The sequence below is a fragment of the Lissotriton helveticus genome, chromosome 8 (assembly GCF_964261635.1).
Source record: "Lissotriton helveticus chromosome 8, aLisHel1.1, whole genome shotgun sequence".
NCBI classification, from domain to species: domain Eukaryota; kingdom Metazoa; phylum Chordata; class Amphibia; order Caudata; family Salamandridae; genus Lissotriton; species Lissotriton helveticus.
In genome coordinates, this window is record NC_136069.1 from 1663477028 (window position 1) to 1663501521 (window position 24494).

At 31.8% G+C, this 24494-nt stretch overlaps 12 non-coding genes across 12 annotated transcripts; all 12 read right to left on the reverse strand.

The window, feature by feature from the left end:
- Positions 1-5033: 5033 nt before the first annotated feature.
- Positions 5034-5106, reverse strand: TRNAT-CGU (transfer RNA threonine (anticodon CGU)). The gene has a single exon. It is a non-coding gene; the product is annotated as a tRNA-Thr (tRNA).
- A 2454-nt stretch (positions 5107-7560) lies between these two features.
- On the reverse strand, positions 7561-7634 carry TRNAT-UGU (transfer RNA threonine (anticodon UGU)). Its single transcript has one exon. It is a non-coding gene; the product is annotated as a tRNA-Thr (tRNA).
- A 1440-nt stretch (positions 7635-9074) lies between these two features.
- TRNAT-AGU (transfer RNA threonine (anticodon AGU)) lies at positions 9075-9148 on the reverse strand. Its single transcript has one exon. It is a non-coding gene; the product is annotated as a tRNA-Thr (tRNA).
- A 2967-nt stretch (positions 9149-12115) lies between these two features.
- On the reverse strand, positions 12116-12189 carry TRNAT-AGU (transfer RNA threonine (anticodon AGU)). The gene has a single exon. It is a non-coding gene; the product is annotated as a tRNA-Thr (tRNA).
- Positions 12190-12614: 425 nt separating this feature from the next.
- Positions 12615-12687, reverse strand: TRNAT-CGU (transfer RNA threonine (anticodon CGU)). The gene has a single exon. It is a non-coding gene; the product is annotated as a tRNA-Thr (tRNA).
- Positions 12688-14134: 1447 nt separating this feature from the next.
- TRNAT-CGU (transfer RNA threonine (anticodon CGU)) lies at positions 14135-14207 on the reverse strand. The gene has a single exon. It is a non-coding gene; the product is annotated as a tRNA-Thr (tRNA).
- A 2968-nt stretch (positions 14208-17175) lies between these two features.
- On the reverse strand, positions 17176-17249 carry TRNAT-CGU (transfer RNA threonine (anticodon CGU)). The gene has a single exon. It is a non-coding gene; the product is annotated as a tRNA-Thr (tRNA).
- Positions 17250-18195: 946 nt separating this feature from the next.
- Positions 18196-18269, reverse strand: TRNAT-AGU (transfer RNA threonine (anticodon AGU)). The gene has a single exon. It is a non-coding gene; the product is annotated as a tRNA-Thr (tRNA).
- Positions 18270-18694: 425 nt separating this feature from the next.
- Positions 18695-18767, reverse strand: TRNAT-CGU (transfer RNA threonine (anticodon CGU)). Its single transcript has one exon. It is a non-coding gene; the product is annotated as a tRNA-Thr (tRNA).
- A 1446-nt stretch (positions 18768-20213) lies between these two features.
- On the reverse strand, positions 20214-20286 carry TRNAT-CGU (transfer RNA threonine (anticodon CGU)). Its single transcript has one exon. It is a non-coding gene; the product is annotated as a tRNA-Thr (tRNA).
- A 2446-nt stretch (positions 20287-22732) lies between these two features.
- Positions 22733-22806, reverse strand: TRNAT-UGU (transfer RNA threonine (anticodon UGU)). The gene has a single exon. It is a non-coding gene; the product is annotated as a tRNA-Thr (tRNA).
- A 1441-nt stretch (positions 22807-24247) lies between these two features.
- TRNAT-AGU (transfer RNA threonine (anticodon AGU)) lies at positions 24248-24321 on the reverse strand. Its single transcript has one exon. It is a non-coding gene; the product is annotated as a tRNA-Thr (tRNA).
- Between the last annotated feature and the right edge of the window lie 173 nt (positions 24322-24494).

The window sequence follows — 24494 nt, forward strand, 5'->3', positions numbered from 1 at the left end:
AGTCAAAAAGGAAGAATGTTACCCTGCAGACCGGTGATCAAGAAAAAGTCTGGTCCCCATCAGTAAACATGGCAGACGACTACAGACTTCTTGGCCTTGCAATTCCTGACAGCAATCAGCAGCGTGACAGCAATCAGCAGCGTGAACAGCAATCAGCAGCGTGGGCAGCGGTCATCAGCATGGACAGCGATCATCAGCGTGCCTTCAGTGGTACCTCCTAAGCAAGCCATTTGTTTCATCAGAAGGCGTTGTAAAAAGAGAAAAAGTGCAAAGATGCGGAGGATCCCTGCTTCTGATGGCAGAACTGTCATCTACTTTGTTCAACTTGTTCAAACTGTCATGTGCTTGAACCTCTGACAGCGCGCGGTCCCCTGACCCCCCTTGGCCTGAGTTCTTGGCCTTTCCCCACACACACCTCTTTTTCTTTGCTCCAGCGGAAAGGCAGTGCACCTGAGAATATGAGTTTGGAAAAAGGCACTACATTCTGGTGCCCGTGAGAGAGCAGCTTGAGCGTCCTCTGACACTAAATAATGAGTGTTGGAGTCTGAAAGTGCTGCTGATCTTGCTGGCTTGTTTTTCAGTAGTGCTTGGATCTGCATGAAATGCTTTGTGCCCTTGATCAATGAAGGGCGCATCATCTGTAGTATCTGCCACGAAGAAGAGACACTGGTGCACTGCCTTGAGACATTGAGACTTTGTAATTGAGCTATGAGTGTTTGCCAAGAGGGCACTCAAACAGGATACTGAGTCATGAAGAGCCTGAATGGAGAGGCCCAACGCGAAGAAGACACTGGAAGCGGATTTGATGGACAATAGAAGCCTACCAGTAGAGGCTTTGACGGACTCTGGGTATTTTCTGTGAGCTTGTCTAGAATTGGAGTTTGGAAACTAATTTTTGCAGCTTTGCTAGCATTATTTTAAAGTACTATTCCCTTGAGTTGAAGCAGAATAACGTCCATTTTCTGTGAAAGAGTACCCCCTTTTCACCTCAGAGCATTAATGAGAGTCACCACTGTTTCACTTGAACATATGATGAATTACAGAAATGCATAAGAATACCTAAAATGTACTAGATAATTTTAGGATTTACGTTTGCTTAGGGTTGTGGAAAATTATGATTCATTTGTAATAGCGGTCACTGCTTTGTTTATATGTTCCTAATGACGTGTTTTCTAGTGTGTTTTAAACATGGCGTTGTCTTTTATGGGTAGGATTGTTTGTTTTTTTCTCTGCCCAATTCACATCTGCACCCACCTCCCACACCTATGTCTTTCTTCTACTTCTTTGCATCTTTCCAGATGTTTCCCGAACACGGATAGTTAGGAGATCAGAGTTTACTGATAATTCCTTTTGTATCGTTTTCATCAACACCAGTTAGTAGTTGGACATCACTTATTGTTGGGTATGTGGCCTTGTACCACATACTACAGATAGAGGCACTCCCTATTTTTGTCCTGCCATATATGGCCTTTGTTCTACTGCGTGTGTAGGGAGACCTGTCCCGAGAGAGAGACGCTAGGTAATAGGATTATGCTTCAGTAACATCTTGAGGATTTTTATAAAATATAGATCTGGACCCAGACTAGCGTGAGTATAGGTCATTGCCTATGTAAGGGCAAAAGGGGCGTCTGAGGTTCTTTGAAATCTGAACCTGTGTTTAAAATATCATTATTCTGCTTTGATTTTGATATCAGAGAAACGAAAATGGCAAGTTTTATATGTGTGTGTATTTTCATCACAATACAATGATGCATGCAGGAGTTATTGGCAAATTCATTCTGAGCCCACAGGCACCCATGTTGTGAACAGCGTCCATTTTAGGTGTTGCCCTTTACATAGGCATATACATGAGCCAATGATTCTGGTAGAGCAAGTATGAAAGGACACGTACCCCTTAGCTTGAGTTCTTCCTGATTCCCATTTGACCTGAACAGGCTGAATCTGCCTACGTGATGTTGGCCTCACCAAACCAGTCCATGCCCTCTAGTCAATCTATATTAAAGATCTGAGCAACTTGTTGTGTACATTGGCCTGAGCAAGATAAGAAGGCCGAATACAGTAGCCATGCCTGTTTATGGTCCATAAGCACCCCTTATCCTACATTTCTATCTTCCACACCTGGCTCTGTTTCTCTGCTTCTGGGCTTTTACAATGGGGAGGTGACTGTTTATATGATGGGGAGGAAACCAGTTCTATTGTGAGCTTCTCCGGCCTGCACAGGAAAATATGTGAAGTTTGACATATGTTCATGATGGAAGATGGGTTGGTCAGTTTGGGCAAGTAGAATGGAATTCATAATTATAGCCTGCTTTGTTATGGTACCATGGGAGCGACCTACAATGATGTGTGTCACAGCAAGAATGTGAGCCTAGGGGCAAACTTTTTGTATAAAAGGCCTGCCTGAGAAAGCTCAGGCAGGCTCCCTCTTTCAGCTGTAGAACTACGGTTGGACGACGAAGCCTCATAATTAATTATAATAAAGATGTATTTTAATTTTACAGATTGCCTGTCAATTCCTTTGCTGCTTTATTATGCAAACTGCTGGATAGATCCCTGGTGGGGAGAGTGAGTCATTTTCTACTTTTCCTCAAAAGATGGAATCATTAATTTAGTATTGGTCATCGAATTCGGTGCCTGCCTTAGAGTTTCTTAATATGTATTCCAATTTTAAACAAGAAAGGATTCCTAATCTGTAAACAAGAATAATTATGTTGTATTAAAAAAGAACACATTTTAAACTCAATTCAATATTTTGAAAAGTTTACAAAGAATTGTTTTAGATAAATGTATCAATATTGCTAAAATCTAGGGTTTTATTTCATCTGCGTCTTCTCATTGATAATCCTTTTTGATTTTTAAGTTACAGTATTGCTACTATAATCTTGAAAACACTATGAGTTTTTAATAGGTTTAAGATGATCTGTTAAACAGGAAGATGAATCTGACTTTTCTAATTTAATTGTATCAAAGAACGACTTAATGAAAATTATTTTTTATTGAAGAATGAGAACAGCTAGGTGCTGCTGAGATATGATCTCAGGACCTCCTGATTACTAGACATGCGCTTTAACCAGGTAAGCCACAGCACCTTCTTGAAAGTCTTTCAAGGAAATGTTTGCCTTATGGTGTTCAAGACAATCCTGAGTTTTTCACTTTCATAATCTTTTCTAAGTATGAACAACACTCTACTCAACCACTTTAGATGAGAACACTCAACTTATTCACAAACAGCTCATTAATATATTGCTTATCCTATTAATAGAATTTTTAATTATGCTTTGTTCAAGAATCCAATCCTTGAATTCAACTCTTGAATGATGTTTTATCTCTATCATGATCTTTGTCATTCTCTTTTTCATTCAAGGTATTACTTTGAATTTCTTCACAATACCACGTTTTTTATTTTAATTTAAAATGACCCATTCTAAAGTCAACAGAACAACACTTTTCTTTTTAGATTGTATTAAACATTTGCGTGATGAAAAATATTCTTACATATAAGGAGCCAATAATAAGGTGCTGCTGAGATTTGAACTCAGGATTTACTGTTTACGATTCAAGTGCCTTAACCACTTAGCCACAGCTCCTACTTTTGGGGACAAAGAAGGAATCATTAATTTAGTATTGGTGATCGAATTTGGTGCCTGTCGTACAGTTTCTTAATATGTATTCTTTTATTAAACAAGAAAAGATTCCTAATCTGTAAACAAGAATAATTATGTTGCATTAAAAAAGAACACATTTTAAACTCAATTCAATATTTTGAAAAGTTTACACAGAATTGTTCTACATAAATGCATCAATATCGCTCAAATCTAGGGTAATATTTCATCTGCGTCTTCTTCATTGATCAGTTTTTTTATTTTGCAATCACAGTATTGCTACTATAATCTTGAAAAAACTTTGAGTTTTTAATAGGTTTAAGATGATATGTTCAACTCGAAGCTGAATCTGACTTTTCTAATATAATTGTATCAAAGGACGACTTAAAGAAAGTGATTTTTTATTTAAGAATGAGAAAGCAAAGTGCTGCTGACATTTGAACTAAGGATTTCCAGTTTACAAGACAGGTTTTTTAACCACTTAACCACAGGACCTACTGTGGTGACAAAGAAGGAATCATTAATTTAGTATTGGTTATCGAATTCGGTGCATGCCTTAGAGTTTCTTAATATGTATTCCAATTTTAAACAAGAAAGGATTCCTAATCTGTAAACAAGAATAATTATGTTGTATTAAAAAAGAAAACATTTTAAACTCAATTCAATATTTTGAAAAGTTTACAAAGAATTGTTTTAAATAAATGTATCAATATTGCTAAAATCTAGGGTTTTATTTCATCTGCGTCTTCTCATTGATAATCCTTTTTGATTTTTCAGTAACAGTATTGCTACTATAATCTTGAAAACACTATGAGTTTTTAATAGGTTTAAGATGATCTGTTCAACAGGAAGATGAATCTGACTTTTCTAATTTAATAGTATCAAAGGACGACTTAATGAAAAATATTTTTTATTGAAGAATGAAAACAGCTAGGTGCTGCTGAGATATGATCTCAAGATCTCCTGTTTACTAGACAGGCGCTTTAACCAGCTAAGCCACAGCACCCTCTTGAAAATCCTTCAAGGAACAGTTTGCCTTATGGTGTTCAAGACAATCCTGCGTTTTTCACTTTCCTAATCTTTTCTAAGTATGAATAACACTCTACTGAACCACTTTAGATGAAAACACTCATCTTATTCACAAACAGCTCATTAATATATTGCTTATCCTATTCATAGAATTTTTTATTATGCTTTATTCAAGAATCCAATCCTTGAATTAAACTCTTGTATGATGTTTTATCTCTATCATGATCTTTGTCATTCTCTTTTTCATTCAAGGCATTACTTTGAATTTCTTCACAATACCACATTTTTTGTTTTCATTTAAAATGACCCATTCTTAAGTCAACAGAGCAACACTTTTCTTTTTAGATTTTATTAAACATTTGCATGATGAAAAATATTCTTACATATAAGGAGCCAATAATAAGGTGCAGCTGAGATTTGAACTCAGGATTTCCTGTTTACGAGACAGGCACTTTAACTACTTAGCCACAGCACCTACTTTGTGGACAAAGAAAGAATCATTAATTTAGTATTGGTGATCGAATTCGGTGCCTGTCGTACAGTTTCTTAATATGTATTCTTTTGTTAAACAAGAAAAGATTCCTAATCTGTAAACAAGAATAATTATGTTGTATTAAAAAAGAACACATTTTAAACTCAATTCAATATTTTGAAAAGTTTACAAAGAATTGTTCTACATAAATGCATCAATATTGCTCAAATATAGGGTAATATTTCATCTGCGTCTTCTTCATTGATAAGCTTTTTTATTTTGCAATCACAGTATTGCTACTATAATCTTGAAAACACTTTGAGTTTTTAATAGGTTTAAGATGATATGTTCAACAGGAAGCTGAATCTGACTTTTCTAATATAATTGTATCAAAGGACGACTTAATGAAAGTGATTTTTTATTTAAGAATGAAAAAGCAAAGTGCTGCAGAAATTTGAACTAAGGATTTCCAGTTTACGAGACAGGTATTTTAACAACTTAACCAGAGGACCTACTGTGGTGACAAAGATGGAATCATTAATTTAGTATTGGTGATCGAATTTGGTGCCGGCCTTAGAGTTTCTTAATATGTATTCCAATTTTAAACTAGAAAGGATTCCTAATCTGTAAACAAGAATAATTATGTTGTATTAAAAAAGAACACATTTTAAACTCAATTCAATATTTTGAAAAGTTTACAAAGAATTGTTTTAGATAAATGTATCAATATTGCTAAAATCTAGGGTTTTATTTCATCTGCGTCTTCTCATTGATAATCCTTTTTGGTTTTTCAGTTACAGTATTGCTACTATAATCTTGAAAACACTATGAGTTTTTAATAGGTTTAAGATGATCTGTTCAACAGGAAGATGAGTCTGACTTTTCTAATTTAATTGATATCAAAGAACGACTTAATGAAAATTATTTTTTATTGAAAAATGAGAACAGCTAGGTGCTGCTGAGATATGATCTCTGGACCTCCTGTTTATTAGACAGGCGCTTTAACCAGGTAAGCCACAGCACCCTCTTGAAAATCCTTCAAGGAACTGTTTGCCTTATGGTGTTCAAGACAATCCTTGAGTTTTTCACTTTCATAATCTTTTCTAAGTATGAACAACACTCTACTCAACCACTTTAGATGAGAACACTCATCTTATTCACAAACAGCTCATAAATATATTGCTTATCCTATTCATAGAATTTTTAATTATGCTTTGTTCAAGAATCCAATCCTTGAATTCAACTCTTGAATGATGTTTTATCTCTATCATGATCATTGTCATTCTCTTTTTCATTCAAGGCATTACTTTGAATTTCTTCACAATACCACATATTTTATTTTCATTTAAAATGACCCATTCTAAAGTCAACAGAGCAACACTTTTCTTTTTAGATTTTATTAAACATTTGCATGATGAAAAATATTCTTACATCTAAGGAGCTGCTGAGATTTGAACTCAGGATTTCCTGTTTACGATTCAAGCGCTTTAACCATTTAGCCACAGCTCCTACTTTTGGGGACAAAGAAGGAATCATTAATTTAGTATTGGTTATCGAATTTGGTGCCTGTCGTACAGTTTCTTAATATGTATTCTTTTGTTAAACAAGAAAAGATTCCTAATCTGTAAACAAGAATAATTATGTTGTATTAAAAAAGAAAACATTTTAAACTCAATTCAAAATTTAAAAAAGTTTACAAAGAATTGTTCTACATAAATGCATCAATATTGCTCAAATCTAGGGTAATATTCCATCTGCGTCTTCCTTCATTGATAAGCTTTTTTATTTTGCAACCACAGTATTGCTACTATAATCTTGAAAACACTTTGAGTTTTTAATAGGATTAAGATGATATGTTCAACAGGAAACTGAATCTGACTTTTCTAATATAATTGTATCAAAGGACGACTTAATGAAAGTGATTTTTTATTTAAGAATGAGAAAGCAAAGTGCTGCTGAAATTTGAACTAAGGATTTCCAGTTTACGAGACAGGTATTTTAACCACTTAACCACAGGACCTACGGTGGTGACAAAGAAGGAATCATTAATTTAGTGTTGGTGATCGAATTCGGTGCTGGCCTTAGAGTTTCTTAATATGTATTCCAATGTTAAACAAGAAAGGATTCCTAATCTGTAAACAAGAATAATTATGTTGTATTAAAAAAGAACACATTTTAAACTCAATTCAATATTTTGAAAAGTTTACAAAGAATTGTTTTACATAAATGCATCAATATTCCTCAAATATAGGGTTTTATTTAATCTGAGTCTTCTTCATTGATAATCCTTTTTGATTTTGCAGTTACAGTATTGCTACTATAATCTTGAAAACACCATGAGTTTTTAATAGGTTTAGGGTGATCGGTTCAACAGGAAGATGAATCTGACTTTTCTAATTTAATTGTATCAAAGGACGAATTAATGAAAGTGATTTTTTATTTAAGAATGAGAAAGCAAGGTGCTGCTGAGATTTGAACTCAGGATCTCCTGTTTACAAGACAGGCCCTTTAACCAGCTAAGCCACAGCACCCTCTTGAAAATCCTTTAAGGAACAGTTTGCCTTATGGTGTTCAAGACAATCCTGAGTTTTTCACTTTCCTAATCTTTTCTAAGTATGAACAACACTCTACTGTACCACTTTAGATGAAAACACTCATCTTATTCACAAACAGCTCATTAATATATTGCTAAACCTATTCATAGAATTTTTCATTATGCCTTGTTCAAGAATCCAATCCTTGAATTGAACTCTTGAATGATGTTTTATCTCTATCATGATCTTTGTCATTCTCTTTTTCATTCAAGGCATTACTTTGAATTTCTTCACAATACCACGTTTTTTATTTTCATTTAAAATGACCCATTCTAAAGTCAACAGAGCAACACTTTTCTTTTTAGATTTTATTAAACATTTGCATGATGAAAAATATTCTTACATATAAGGAGCCAATAATAAGGTGCTGCTGAGATTTGAACTCAGGATTTCCTGTTTAGGAGACAGGCCCTTTAACTACTTAGCCACAGCACCGACTTTGGGGACTAGGAAGGAATCATTATTTAGTATTGGTGATTGAATTCGGTGCCTGTCGTACAGTTTCTTAACATGTATTCTTTTGTTAAACAAGAAAAGATTCCTAATCTGTAAACAAGAATAATTATGTTGTATTAAAAAAACACATTTTAAACTCAATTCAATATTTTGAAAAGTTTACAAAGAATTGTTCTACATAAATGCATCAATATTGCTCAAATATAGGGTAATATTTCATCTGCGTCTTTTTCATTGATAAGCTTTTTTATTTTGCAATCACAGTATTGCTACTATAATCTTGAAAACACTTTGAGTTTTTAATAGGTTTAAGATGATATGTTCAACAGGAAGCTGAATCTGACTTTTCTAATATAATTATATCAAAGGACGACTTAATGAAAGTGATTTTTTATTTAAGAATGAAAAAGCAAAGTGCTGCAGAAATTTGAACTAAGGATTTCCAGTTTACGAGACAGGTATTTTAACCACTTAACCACAGGACCTACTGTGGTGACAAAGATGGAATCAATAATTTAGTATTGGTCATCGAATTCGGTGCCTGCCTTAGAGTTTCTTAATATGTATTCCAATTTTAAACAAGAAAGGATTCCTAATCTGTAAACAAGAATAATTATGTTGTATTAAAAAAGAACACATTTTAAACTCAATTCAATATTTTGAAAAGTTTACAAAGAATTGTTTTAGATAAATGTATCAATATTGCTAAAATCTAGGGTTTTATTTCATCTGCGTCTTCTCATTGATAATCCTTTTTGATTTTTAAGTTACAGTATTGCTACTATAATCTTGAAAACACTATGAGTTTTTAATAGGTTTAAGATTATATGTTCAACAGGAAGATGAATCTGACTTTTCTAATTTAATTGTATCAAAGGACGACTTAATGAAAGTGATTTTTTATTTAAGAATGAGAAAGCAAGGTGCTGCTGAGATTTGAACTCAGGATCTCCTGTTGACTAGACAGGCGCTTTAACCAGCTAAGCCACAGAACCCTCTTGAAAATCCTTCAAGGAACAGTTTGCCTTATGGGGTTCAAGACAATCCTGAGTTTTTCACTTTCCTAATCTTTTCTAAGTATGAACAACACTCTAATGAACCACTTTAGATGAAAACACTCATCTCATTCACAAACAGCTCATTAACATATTGCTTATCCTATTCATAGAATTTTTCATTATGCCTTGTTCAAGAATCCAATCCTTGAATTCAACTCTAGAATGATGTTTTATCTCTATCATTATCTTTGTCATTCTCTTTTTCATTCAAGGCATTACTTTGAATTTCTTCACAATACCACGTTTTTTATTTTAATTTATAATGACCCATTCTAAAGTCAACAGAACAACACTTTTCTTTTTAGATTTTATTCAACATTTGCATGATGAAAAATATTCTTACATATAAGGAGCCAATAATAAGGTGCAGCTGAGATTTGAACTCAGTATTTTCTGTTTACGAGACAGGCACTTTAACTACTTAGCCACAGCACCTACTTTGGGGACAAAGAAGGAATCATTAATTTAGTATTGGTGATCGAATTCGGTGCCTGTCGTACAGTTTCTTAATATGTATTCTTTTGTTAAACAAGAAAAGATTCCTAATCTGTAAACAAGAATAATTATGTTGTATTAAAAAAGAACACATTTTAAACTCAATTCAATATTTTGAAAAGTTTACAAAGAATTGTTCTACATAAATGCATCAATATTGCTCAAATATAGGGTAATATTTCATCTGCGTCTTCTTCATTGATAAGCTTTTTTATTTTGCAATCACAGTATTGCTACTATAATCTTGAAAACACTTTGAGTTTTTAATAGGTTTAAGATGATATGTTCAACAGGAAGCTGAATCTGACTTTTCTAATATAATTGTATCAAAGGACGACTTAATGAAAGTGATTTTTTATTTAAGAATGAAAAAGCAAAGTGCTGCAGAAATTTGAACTAAGGATTTCCAGTTTACGAGACAGGTATTTTAACAACTTAACCAGAGGACCTACTGTGGTGACAAAGATGGAATCATTAATTTAGTATTGGTGATCGAATTTGGTGCCGGACTTAGAGTTTCTTAATATGTATTCCAATTTTAAACTAGAAAGGATTCCTAATCTGTAAACAAGAATAATTATGTTGTATTAAAAAAGAACACATTTTAAACTCAATTCAATATTTTGAAAAGTTTACAAAGAATTGTTTTAGATAAATGTATCAATATTGCTAAAATCTAGGGTTTTATTTCATCTGCGACTTCTCATTGATAATCCTTTTTGGTTTTTCAGTTACAGTATTGCTACTATAATCTTGAAAACACTATGAGTTTTTAATAGGTTTAAGATGATCTGTTCAACAGGAAGATGAGTCTGACTTTTCTAATTTAATTGATATCAAAGAACGACTTAATGAAAATTATTTTTTATTGAAAAATGAGAACAGCTAGGTGCTGCTGAGATATGATCTCTGGACCTCCAGTTTATTAGACAGGCGCTTTAACCAGGTAAGCCACAGCACCCTCTTGAAAATCCTTCAAGGAACTGTTTGCCTTATGGTGTTCAAGACAATCCTTGAGTTTTTCACTTTCATAATCTTTTCTAAGTATGAACAACACTCTACTCAACCACTTTAGATGAGAACACTCATCTTATTCACAAACAGTTCATTAATATATTGCTTATCCTATTCATATAATTTTTAATTATGCTTTGTTCAAGAATCCAATCCTTGAATTCAACTCTTGAATGATGTTTTATCTCTATCATGATCTTTGTCATTCTCTTTTTCATTCAAGGCATTACTTTGAATTTCTTCACAATACCACGTTTTTTATTTTAATTTAAAATGACCCATTCTAAAGTCAACAGAACAACACTTTTCTTTTTAGATTGTATTAAACATTTGCGTGATGAAAAATATTCTTACATATAAAGAGCCAATAATAAGGTGCTGCTGAGATTTGAACTCAGGATTTCCTGTTTACGATTCAAGCGCTTTAACCACTTAGCCACAGCTCCTACAATTGGGAGCAAAGAAGGAATCATTAATTTAGTATTGGTGATCGAATTTGGTGCCTGTCGTACAGTTTCTTAATATGTATTCTTTTGTTAAACAAGAAAAGATTCCTAATCTGTAAACAAGAATAATTATGTTGTATTAAAAAAGAACACATTTTAAACTCAATTCAAAATTTTGAAAAGTTTACAAAGAATTGTTCTACATAAATGCATCAATATTGCTCAAATCTAGGGTAATAATTCATCTGCGTCTTCCTTCATTGATAAGCTTTTTTATTTTGTAATCACAGTATTGCTACTATAATCTTGAAAACACTTTGAGTTTTTAATAGGTTTAAGATGATATGTTCAACAGGAAGCTGAATCTGACTTTTCTAATATAATTGTATCAAAGGACGACTTAATGAAAGTGATTTTTTATTTAAGAATGAGAAAGCAAAGTGCTGCTGAAATTTGAACTAAGGATTTCCAGTTTATGAGACAGGTATTTTAACCACTTAACCACAGGACCTACTGTGGTGACAAAGAAGGAATCATTAATTTTAGTGTTGGTGATCGAATTCGGTGCTGGCCTTAGAGTTTCTTAATATGTATTCCAATGTTAAACAAGAAAGGATTCCTAATCTGTAAACAAGAATAATTATGTTGTATTAAAAAAGAACACATTTTAAACTCAATTCAATATTTTGAAAAGTTTACAAAGAATTGTTTTACATAAATGCATCAATATTCCTCAAATATAGGGTTTTATTTAATCTGCGTCTTCTTCATTGATAATCCTTTTTGATTTTGCAGTTACAGTATTGCTACTATAATCTTGAAAACACTATGAGTTTTTAATAGGTTTAAGATGTTCTGTTCAACAGGAAGATGAATCTGACTTTTCTAATTTAATTGTATCAAAGGATGACTCAATGAAAGTGATTTTTTATTTAAGAACGAGAAAGCAAGGTGCTGCTGAGATTTGAACTCAGGATCTCCTGTTTACTAGACAGGCGCTTTAACCAGCTAAGCCACAGCACCCTCTTGAAAATCCTTCAAGGAACAGTTTGCCTTATGGTGTTCAAGACAATCCTGAGTTTTTTAATTTCCTAATCTTTTCTAAGTATGAACAACACTCTACTGAACCACTTTAGATGAAAACACTCATATTATTCACAAACAGCTCATTAATATATTGCTTATCCTATTCATAGATTTTTTCATTATGCCTTGTTCAAGAATTCGATCCTTGAATTCAACTCTAGAATGATGTTTTATCTCTATCATGATCTTTGTCATTCTCTTTTTCATTCAAGGCATTACTTTGAATTTCTTCACAATACCACGTTTTTTATTTTAATTTAAAATTACCCATTCTAAAGTCAACAGAACAACACTTTTCTTTTTAGATTTTATTAAACATTTGCGTGATGAAAAATATTCTTACATATAAGGAGCCAATAATAAGGTGCTGCTGAGATTTGAACTCAGGATTTCCTGTTTACGAGATAAGTGCTTTAACCACTTAGCCACAGCACCTACTTTTGGGGACAGCGAAGGAATCATTGATTTAGTATTGGTGATCGAATTCGGTGCCTGTCGTACAGTTTCTTAATATGTATTCTTTTGTTAAACAAGAAAAGATTCCTAATCTGTAAACAAGAATAATTATGTTGCATTAAAAAAGAACACATTTTAAACTCAATTCAATATTTTGAAAAGTTTACACAGAAGTGTTCTACATAAATGCATCAATATTGCTCAAATCTAGGGTAATATTTCATCTGCGTCTTCTTCATTGATAAGCTTTTTTATTTTGCAATCACAGTATTGCTACTATAATCTTGAAAACACTTTGAGTTTTTAATAGGTTTAAGATGATATGTTCAACAGGAAGCTGAATCTGACTTTTCTAATATAATTATATCAAAGGACGACTTAAAGAAAGTGATTTTTTATTTAAGAATGAGAAAGCAAAGTGCTGCTGACATTTGAACTAAGGATTTCCAGTTTACAAGACAGGTATTTTAACCACTTAACCACAGGACCTACTGTGGTGACAAAGAAGGAATCATTAATTTAGTGTTGGTGATCGAATTCGGTGCTGGCCTTAGAGTTTCTTAATATGTATTCCAATGTTAAACAAGAAAGGATTCCTAATCTGTAAACAAGAATAATTATGTTGTATTAAAAAAGAACACATTTTAAACTCAATTCAATATTTTGAAAAGTTTACAAAGAATTGTTTTACATAAATGCATCAATATTGCTCAAATCTAGGGTTTTATTTAATCTGCGTCTTCTTCATTGATAATCCTTTTTGATTTTGCAGTTACAGTATTGCTACTATAATCTTGAAAACACTATGAGTTTTTAATGGGTTTAAGATGATCTGTTCAACAGGAATGTGAATCTGACTTTTCTAATTTAATTGTATCAAAGGACAACTTAATGAAAATTATTTTTCATTTAAGAATGAGAAAAGCTAAGTGCTGCTGAGATTTGAACTCAGGATCTCCTGTTTACTAGACAGGTGCTTTAACCAGCTAAGCCACAGGACGCTCTTGAAAATTCTTCTAGGAACAGTTTGCCTTATGGTGTTCAAGACAATCCTGAGTTTTTCACTTTCATAATCCTTTCTAAGTATGAAAAACACTCTACTCAACCACTTTAGATAAGAACACTCATCTTATTCACAAACACCTCATTAATATATTGCTTATCATATTCATAGAATTTTTATTTATGCTTTGTTCAAGAATCCAATCCTTGAATTCAACTCTTGAATGATGTTTTATCTCTATCATGATCTTTGTCATTCTCTTTTTCATTCAAGGCATTACTTTGAATTTCTTCACAATACCACGTTTTTTATTTTAATTTAAAATGACCCATTCTAAAGTCAACAGAACAACACTTTTCTTTTTAGATTGTATTAAACATTTGCGTGATGAAAAATATTCTTACATATAAGGAGCCAATAATAAGGTGCTGCTGAGATTTTAACTCAGGATTTCCTGTTTACGAGACAGGCACTTTAACCACTTAGCCACAGCACCTACTTTGGGGACAAAAAAGGAATCATTAATTTAGTATTGGTGATCAAATTTGGTGCCTGTCGTACAGTGTCTTAATATGTATTCTATTGTTAAACACGGAAAGATTCCTAATCTGTAAACAAGAATAATTATGTTGTATTAAAAAATAACATATTTTAAAATCAATTCAATATTTTGAAAAGTTTACAAAGAATTGTTTTACATAAATGCATCAATATTGCTCAAATCTAGGGTAATATTTCATCTGCGTCTTCTTCATTGATAAGCCTTTTTATTTTGCAATCACAGTATTGCTACTATAATCTTGAAAACACTGATTTTTTAAATAGGTTTAAGATGATCTGTTCAACAGGAAGATGAATCTGACTTTTCTAATTTAATTGTATCAAAGGACAACTTAATGAAAATTATTTTTCATTTAAGAATGAGAAAAGCTAAGTGCTGCTGAGATTTGAACTCAGGATCTCCTGTTTACTAGACAGGTGCTTTAACCAGCTAAGCCACAGGACGCTCTTGAAAATTCTTCTAGGAACAGTTTGCCTTATGGTGTTCAAGACAATCCTGAGTTTTTCACTTTCATAATCCTTTCTAAGTATGAAAAAACACTCTACTCAACCACTTTAGATAAGAACACTCATCTTATTCACAAACACCTCATTAATATATTGCTTATCATATTCATAGAATTTTTATTTATGCTTTGTTCAAGAATCCAATCCTTGAATTCAACTCTTGAATGATGTTTTATCTCTATCATGATCTTTGTCATTCTCTTTTTCATTCAAGGCATTACTTTGAATTTCTTCACAATACCACGTTTTTTATTTTAATTTAAAATGACCCATTCTAAAGTCAACAGAACAACACTTTTCTTTTTAGATTGTATTAAACATTTGCGTGATGAAAAATATTCTTACATATAAGGAGCCAATAATAAGGTGCTGCTGAGATTTTAACTCACGATTTCCTGTTTACGATTCAAGCGCTTTAACCACTTAGCAACAGCACCTACTTTTGGGAGCAAAGAAGGTATAATTAATTTAGTATTGGTGATCGAATTTGGTGCCTGTCGTACAGTTTCTTAATATTTATTCTTTTGTTAAACAAGAAAAGATTCCTAATCTATAAACAAGAATAATAATGTTGTATTAAAAAAGAACACATTTTAAACTCAATTCAAAATTTTGAAAAGTTTACAAAGAATTGTTCTACATAAATGCATCAATATTGCTCAAATCTAGGGTAATATTTCATCTGCGTGTTCCTTCATTGATAAGCTTTTTTATTTTGCAATCACAGTATTGCTACTATAATCTTGAAAACACTTTGAGTTTTTAATACGTTTAAGATGATATGTTCAACAGGAAGCTGAATCTGACTTTTCTAATATAATTGTATCCAAGGACGACTTAATGAAAGTGACTTTTTATTTAAGAATGAGAAAGCAAAGTGTTGCTGAAATTTGAACTAAGGATTTCCAGTTTACGAGACAGGTATTTTAACCACTTAACCACAGGACCTACTGTGGTGACAAAGAAGGAATCATTAATTTAGAGTTGGTGATCGAATTCGGTGCTGGCCTTAGAGTTTCTTAATATGTAGTCCAATGTTAAACAAGAAAGGATTCCTAATCTGTAAACAAGAATAATTATGTTGTATTAAAAAAGAACACATTTTAAACTCAATTCAATATTTTGAAAAGTTTACAAAGAATTGTTTTACATAAATGCATCAATATTGCTCAAATATAGGGTTTTATTTAATCTGCGTCTCCTTCATTGATAATCCTTTTTGATTTTGCAGTTACAGTATTGCTACTATAATCTTGAAAACACTATGAGTTTTTAATAGGTTTAAGATGATCTGTTCAACAGGAAGATGAATCTGACTTTTCTAATTTAATTGTATCAAAGGACGACTTAATGAAAATTATTTTTCATTTAAGAATGAGAACAGCTAGGTGCTGCTGAGATGGGATCTCCGGATCTCCTGTTTACTAGACAGGTATTTTAACCACTTAACCACAGGACCTACTGTGGTGACAAAGAAGGAATCATTAATTTAGTGTTGGTGATCGAATTCGGTGCTGGCCTTAGAGTTTCTTAATATGTATTCCAATGTTAAACAAGAAAGGATTCCTAATCTGTAAACAAGAATAATTATGTTGTATTAAAAAAGAACACATTTTAAACTCAATTCAATATTTTGAAAAGTTTACAAAGAATTGTTTTACATAAATGCATCAATATTGCTCAAATCTAGGGTTTTATTTAATCTGCGTCTTCTTCATTGATAATCCTTTTTGATTTTGCAGTTACAGTATTGCTACTATAATCTTGAAAACACTATGAGTTTTTAATAGGTTTAAGATGATCTGTTCAACAGGAAGATGAATCTGACTTTTCTCATTTAATTGTATCAAAGGACGACTTAATGAAAGTGATTTTTTATTTAAGAATGAGAAAAGCTAGGTGCTGCTGAGATTTGAACGCAGGATCTCCTGTTTACTAGACAGGTGCTTTAACCAGCTAAGCCACAGGACCCTCTTGAAAGTTCTTCAAGGAACAGTTTGCCTTATGGTGTTCAAGATAATCCTGAGTTTTTCACTTTCATAATCTTTTCTAAGTATGAAAAACACTCTACTCAACCACTTTAGATGAGAACACTCATCTTATTCACAAACACCTCATTAATATATTGCTTATCCTATTCATAGAATTTTTAATTATGCCTTGTTCACAAATCCATTCCTTGAATTCAACTCTTGAATGATGTTTTATCTCTGTCATGATCTTTGTCATTCTCTTTTTCATTCAAGGCATTACTTTGAATTTCTTCACAATATCAAATTTTTTATTTTAATTTAAAATGACCCATTCTAAAGTCAACAGAGCAACACTTTTCTTTTTAGATTTTATTAAACATTTGCATGATGAAAAATATTCTTACATATAAGGAGCCAATAATAAGGTGCTGCTGAGATTTGAACTCAGGATTTCCTGTTTACGAGACAGGCACTGTTAACTACTTAGCCACAGCACCTACTTTGGAGACAAAGAAGGAATCATTAATTTAGTATTGGTGATCGAATTCGGTGCCTGTCATACAGTTTCTTAATATGTATTCTTTTGTTAAACAAGAAAAGATTCCTAATCTGTAAACAAGAATAATTATGTTGTATTAAAAAAGAACACATTTTAAACTCAATTCAATATTTTGAAAAGTTTACAAAGAATTGTTCTACATAAATGCATCAATATTGCTCAAATATAGGGTAATATTTAATCTGCGTCTTCTTCATTGATAAGCTTTTTTATTTTGCAATCACAGTATTGCTACTATAATCTTGAAAACACTTTGAGTTTTTTAATAGGTTTAAGATGATATGTTCAACAGGAAGCTGAATCTGACTTTTCTAATATAATTATATCAAAGGACGACTTAAAGAAAGTGATTTTTTATTTAAGAATGAGAAAGCAAAGTGCTGCTGACATTTGAACTAAGGATTTCTAGTTTACAAGACAGGTATTTTAACCACTTAACCACAGGACCTACTGTGGTGACAAAGAAGGAATCATTAATTTAGTGTTGGTGATCGAATTCGGTGCTGGCCTTAGAGTTTCTTAATATGTATTCCAATGTTAAACAAGAAAGGATTCCTAATCTGTAAACAAGAATAATTATGTTGTATTAAAAAAGAACACATTTAAACTCAATTCAATATTTTGAAAAGTTTACAAAGAATTGTTCTACATAAATGCATCAATATTGCTCAAATATAGGGTAATATTTTATCTGTGTCTTCTTCATTGATAAGCTTTTTTATTTTGCAATCACAGTATTGCTACTATAATCTTGAAAACACTATGAGTTTTTAAATAGGTTTAAGATGATCTGTTCAACAGGAAGATGAATCTGACTTTTCTAATTTAATTGTATCAAAGGACAACTTAATGAAAGTGATTTTTTATTTAAGAATGAGAAAGCAAGGTGCTGCTGAGATTTGAACTCAGGATCTCCTGTTGACTAGACAGGCGCTTTAACCAGCTAAGCCACAGCACCCTCTTGAAAATCCTTCAAGGAACAGTTTGCCTTATGGGGTTCAAGACAATCCTGAGTTTTTCACGTTCCTAATCTTTTCTAAGTATGAACAACACTCTACTGAACCACTTTAGATGAAAACACTCATCTCATTCACAAACAGCTCATTAACATATTGCTTATCCTATTCATAGAATTTTTCATTATGCCTTGTTCAAGAATCCAATCCTTGAATTCAACTCTAGAATGATGTTTTATCTCTATCATTATCTTTGTCATTCTCTTTTTCATTCAAGGCATTACTTTGAATTTCTTCACAATACCACGTTTTTTATTTTAATTTATAATGACCCATTCTAAAGTCAACAGAACAACACTTTTCTTTTTAGATTTTATTAAACATTTGCGTGATGAAAAATATTTTTACAAATAAGGAGCCAATAATAAGGTGCTGCTGAGATTTGAACTCAGGATTTCTTGTTTACGAGACAGGCGCTTTAACCACTTAGCCACAGCACCTTCTTTTGGGGACAATGAAGGAATCATTAATTTAGTATTGTTGATCGAATTCGGTGCCTGTTGTACAGTTTCTTAATATGTATTCTTTTATTAAACAAGAAAAGATTCCTAATCTGTAAACAAGAATAATTATGTTGCATTAAAAAAGAACACATTTTAAACTCAATTCAATATTTTGAAAAGTTTACACAGAATTGTTCTACATAAATGCATCAATATCGCTCAAATCTAGGGTAATATTTCATCTGCGTCTTCTTCATTGATCAGCTTTTTTATTTTGCAATCACAGTATTGCTACTATAATCTTGAAAAAACTTTGAGTTTTTAATAGGTTTAAGATGATATGTTCAACTCGAAGCTGAATCTGACTTTTCTAATATAATTGTATCAAAGGACGACTTAAAGAAAGTGATTTTTTATTTAAGAATGAGAACGCAAAGTGCTGCTGACATTTGAACTAAGGATTTCCAGTTTACAAGACAGGTTTTTTAACCACTTAACCACAGGACCTACTGTGGTGACAAAGAAGGAATCATTAATTTAGTATTGGTTATCGAATTCGGTGCATGCCTTAGAGTTTCTTAATATGTATTCCAATTTTAAACAAGAAAGGATTCCTAATCTGTAAACAAGAATAATTATGTTGTATTAAAAAAGAACACATTTTAAACTCAATTCAATATTTTAAAAAGTTTACAAAGAATTGTTTTAAATAAATGTATCAATATTGCTAAAATCTAGGGTTTTATTTCATCTGCGTCTTCTCATTGATAATCCTTTTTGATTTTTCAGTAACAGTATTGCTACTATAATCTTGAAAACACTATGAGTTTTTAATATGTTTAAGATGATCTGTTCAACAGGAAGATGAATCTGACTTTTCTAATTTAATAGTATCAAAGGACGACTTAATGAAAAATATTTTTTATTGAAGAATGAAAACAGCTAGGTGCTGCTGAGATACGATCTCAAGATCTCCTGTTTACTAGACAGGCGCTTTAACCAGCTAAGCCACAGCACCCTCTTGAAAATCCTTCAAGGAACAGTTTGCCTTATGGTGTTCAAGACAATCCTGCGTTTTTCACTTTCCTAATCTTTTCTAAGTATGAATAACACTCTACTGAACCACTTTAGATGAAAACACTCATCTTATTCACAAACAGCTCATTAATATATTGCTTATCCTATTCATAGAATTTTTTATTATGCTTTATTCAAGAATCCAATCCTTGAATTAAACTCTTGTATGATGTTTTATCTCTATCATGATCTTTGTCATTCTCTTTTTCATTCAAGGCATTACTTTGAATTTCTTCACAATACCACGTTTTTTGTTTTCATTTAAAATGACCCATTCTTAAGTCAACAGAGCAACACTTTTCTTTTTAGATTTTATTAAACATTTGCATGATGAAAAATATTCTTACATATAAGGAGCCAATAATAAGGTGCAGCTGAGATTTGAACTCAGGATTTCCTGTTTACGAGACAGGCACTTTAACTACTTAGCCACAGCACCTACTTTGTGGACAAAGAAGGAATCATTAATTTAGTATTGGTGATCGAATTCGGTGCCTGTCGTACAGTTTCTTAATATGTATTCTTTTGTTAAACAAGAAAAGATTCCTAATCTGTAAACAAGAATAATTATGTTGTATTAAAAAAGAACACATTTTAAACTCAATTCAATATTTTGAAAAGTTTACAAAGAATTGTTCTACATAAATGCATCAATATTGCTCAAATATAGGGTAATATTTCATCTGCGTCTTCTTCATTGATAAGCTTTTTTATTTTGCAATCACAGTATTGCTACTATAATCTTGAAAACACTTTGAGTTTTTAATAGGTTTAAGATGATATGTTCAACAGGAAGCTGAATCTGACTTTTCTAATATAATTGTATCAAAGGACGACTTAATGAAAGTGATTTTTTATTTAAGAATGAAAAAGCAAAGTGCTGCAGAAATTTGAACTAAGGATTTCCAGTTTACGAGACAGGTATTTTAACAACTTAACCAGAGGACCTACTGTGGTGACAAAGATGGAATCATTAATTTAGTATTGGTGATCGAATTTGGTGCCGGCCTTAGAGTTTCTTAATATGTATTCCAATTTTAAACTAGAAAGGATTCCTAATCTGTAAACAAGAATAATTATGTTGTATTAAAAAAGAACACATTTTAAACTCAATTCAATATTTTGAAAAGTTTACATAGAATTGTTTTAGATAAATGTATCAATATTGCTAAAATCTAGGGTTTTATTTCATCTGCGTCTTCTCATTGATAATCCTTTTTGGTTTTTCAGTTACAGTATTGCTACTATAATCTTGAAAACACTATGAGTTTTTAATAGGTTTAAGATGATCTGTTCAACAGGAAGATGAGTCTGACTTTTCTAATTTAATTGATATCAAAGAACGACTTAATGAAAATTATTTTTTATTGAAAAATGAGAACAGCTAGGTGCTGCTGAGATATGATCTCTGGACCTCCTGTTTATTAGACAGGCGCTTTAACCAGGTAAGCCACAGCACCCTCTTGAAAATCCTTCAAGGAACTGTTTGCCTTATGGTGTTCAAGACAATCCTTGAGTTTTTCACTTTCATAATCTTTTCTAAGTATGAACAACACTCTACTCAACCACTTTAGATGAGAACACTCATCTTATTCACAAACAGCTCATAAATATATTGCTTATCCTATTCATAGAATTTTTAATTATGCTTTGTTCAAGAATCCAATCCTTGAATTCAACTCTTGAATGATGTTTTATCTCTATCATGATCATTGTCATTCTCTTTTTCATTCAAGACATTACTTTGAATTTCTTCACAATACCACGTATTTTATTTTCATTTAAAATGACCCATTCTAAAGTCAACAGAGCAACACTTTTCTTTTTAGATTTTATTAAACATTTGCATGATGAAAAATATTCTTTCATCTAAGGAGCTGCTGAGATTTGAACTCAGGATTTCCTGTTTACGATTCAAGCACTTTAACCATTTAGCCACAGCTCCTACTTTTGGGGACAAAGAAGGAATCATTAATTTAGTATTGGTTATCGAATTTGGTGCCTGTCGTACAGTTTCTTAATATGTATTCTTTTGTTAAACAAGAAAAGATTCCTAATCTGTAAACAAGAATAATTATGTTGTATTAAAAAAGAAAACATTTTAAACTCAATTCAAAATTTCAAAAAGTTTACAAAGAATTGTTCTACATAAATGCATCAATATTGCTCAAATCTAGGGTAATATTCCATCTGCGTCTTCCTTCATTGATAAGCTTTTTTATTTTGCAACCACAGTATTGCTACTATAATCTTGAAAACACTTTGAGTTTTTAATAGGATTAAGATGATATGTTCAACAGGAAACTGAATCTGACTTTTCTAATATAATTGTATCAAAGGACGACTTAATGAAAGTGATTTTTTATTTAAGAATGAGAAAGCAAAGTGCTGCTGAAATTTGAACTAAGGATTTCCAGTTTACGAGACAGGTATTTTAACCACTTAACCTACGGTGGTGACAAAGAAGGAATCATTAATTTAGTGTTGGTGATCGAATTCGGTGCTGGCCTTAGAGTTTCTTAATATGTATTCCAATGTTAAACAAGAAAGGATTCCTAATCTGTAAACAAGAATAATTATGTTGTATTAAAAAAGAACACATTTTAAACTCAATTCAATATTTTGAAAAGTTTACAAAGAATTGTTTTACATAAATGCATCAATATTCCTCAAATATAGGGTTTTATTTAATCTGAGTCTTCTTCATTGATAATCCTTTTTGATTTTGCAGTTACAGTATTGCTACTATAATCTTGAAAACACCATGAGTTTTTAATAGGTTTAGGGTGATCGGTTCAACAGGAAAATGAATCTGACTTTTCTAATTTAATTGTATCAAAGGACGAATTAATGAAAGTGATTTTTTATTTAAGAATGAGAAAGCAAGGTGCTGCTGAGATTTGAACTCAGGATCTCCTGTTTACAAGACAGGCCCTTTAACCAGCTAAGCCACAGCACCCTCTTGAAAATCCTTTAAAGAACAGTTTGCCTTATGGTGTTCAAGACAATCCTGAGTTTTTCACTTTCCTAATCTTTTCTAAGTATGAACAACACTCTACTGTATCACTTTAGATGAAAACACTCATCTTATTCACAAACAGCTCATTAATATATTGCTAATCCTATTCATAGAATTTTTCATTATGCCTTGTTCAAGAATCCAATCCTTGAATTGAACTCTTGAATGATGTTTTATCTCTATCATGATCTTTGTCATTCTCTTTTTCATTCAAGGCATTACTTTGAATTTCTTCACAATACCACGTTTTTTATTTTCATTTAAAATGACCCATTCTAAAGTCAACAGAGCAACACTTTTCTTTTTAGATTTTATTAAACATTTGCATGATGAAAAATATTCTTACATATAAGGAGCCAATAATAAGGTGCTGCTGAGATTTGAACTCAGGATTTCCTGTTTAGGAGACAGGCCCTTTAACTACTTAGCCACAGCACCGACTTTGGGGACTAAGAAGGAATCATTATTTAGTATTGGTGATTGAATTCGGTGCCTGTCGTACAGTTTCTTAACATGTATTCTTTTGTTAAACAAGAAAAGATTCCTAATCTGTAAACAAGAATAATTATGTTGTATTAAAAAAAACACATTTTAAACTCAATTCAATATTTTGAAAAGTTTACAAAGAATTGTTCTACATAAATGCATCAATATTGCTCAAATATAGGGTAATATTTCATCTGCGTCTTCTTCATTGATAAGCTTTTTTATTTTGCAATCACAGTATTGCTACTATAATCTTGAAAACACTTTGAGTTTTTAATAGGTTTAAGATTATATGTTCAACAGGAAGCTGAATCTGACTTTTCTAATATAATTATATCAAAGGACGACTTAATGAAAGTGATTTTTTATTTAAGAATGAAAAAGCAAAGTGCTGCAGAAATTTGAACTAAGGATTTCCAGTTTACGAGACAGGTATTTTAACCACTTAACCACAGGACCTACTGTGGTGACAAAGATGGAATCATTAATTTAGTATTGGTCATCGAATTCGGTGCCTGCCTTAGAGTTTCTTAATATGTATTCCAATTTTAAACAAGAAAGGATTCCTAATCTGTAAACAAGAATAATTATGTTGTATTAAAAAAGAACACATTTTAAACTCAATTCAATATTTTGAAAAGTTTACAAAGAATTGTTTTAGATAAATGTATCAATATTGCTAAAATCTAGGGTTTTATTTCATCTGCGTCTTCTCATTGATAATCCTTTTTGATTTTTAAGTTACAGTATTGCTACTATAATCTTGAAAACACTATGAGTTTTTAATAGGTTTAAGATTATATGTTCAACAGGAAGATGAATCTGACTTTTCTAATTTAATTGTATCAAAGGACGACTTAATGAAAGTGATTTTTTATTTAAGAATGAGAAAGCAAGGTGCTACTGAGATTTGAACTCAGGATCTCCTGTTGACTAGACAGGCGCTTTAACCAGCTAAGCCACAGCACCCTCTTGAAAATCCTTCAAGGAACAGTTTGCCTTATGGGGTTCAAGACAATCCTGAGTTTTTCACTTTCCTAATCTTTTCTAAGTATGAACAACACTCTAATGAACCACTTTAGATGAAAACACTCATCTCATTCACAAACAGCTCATTAACATATTGCTTATCCTATTCATAG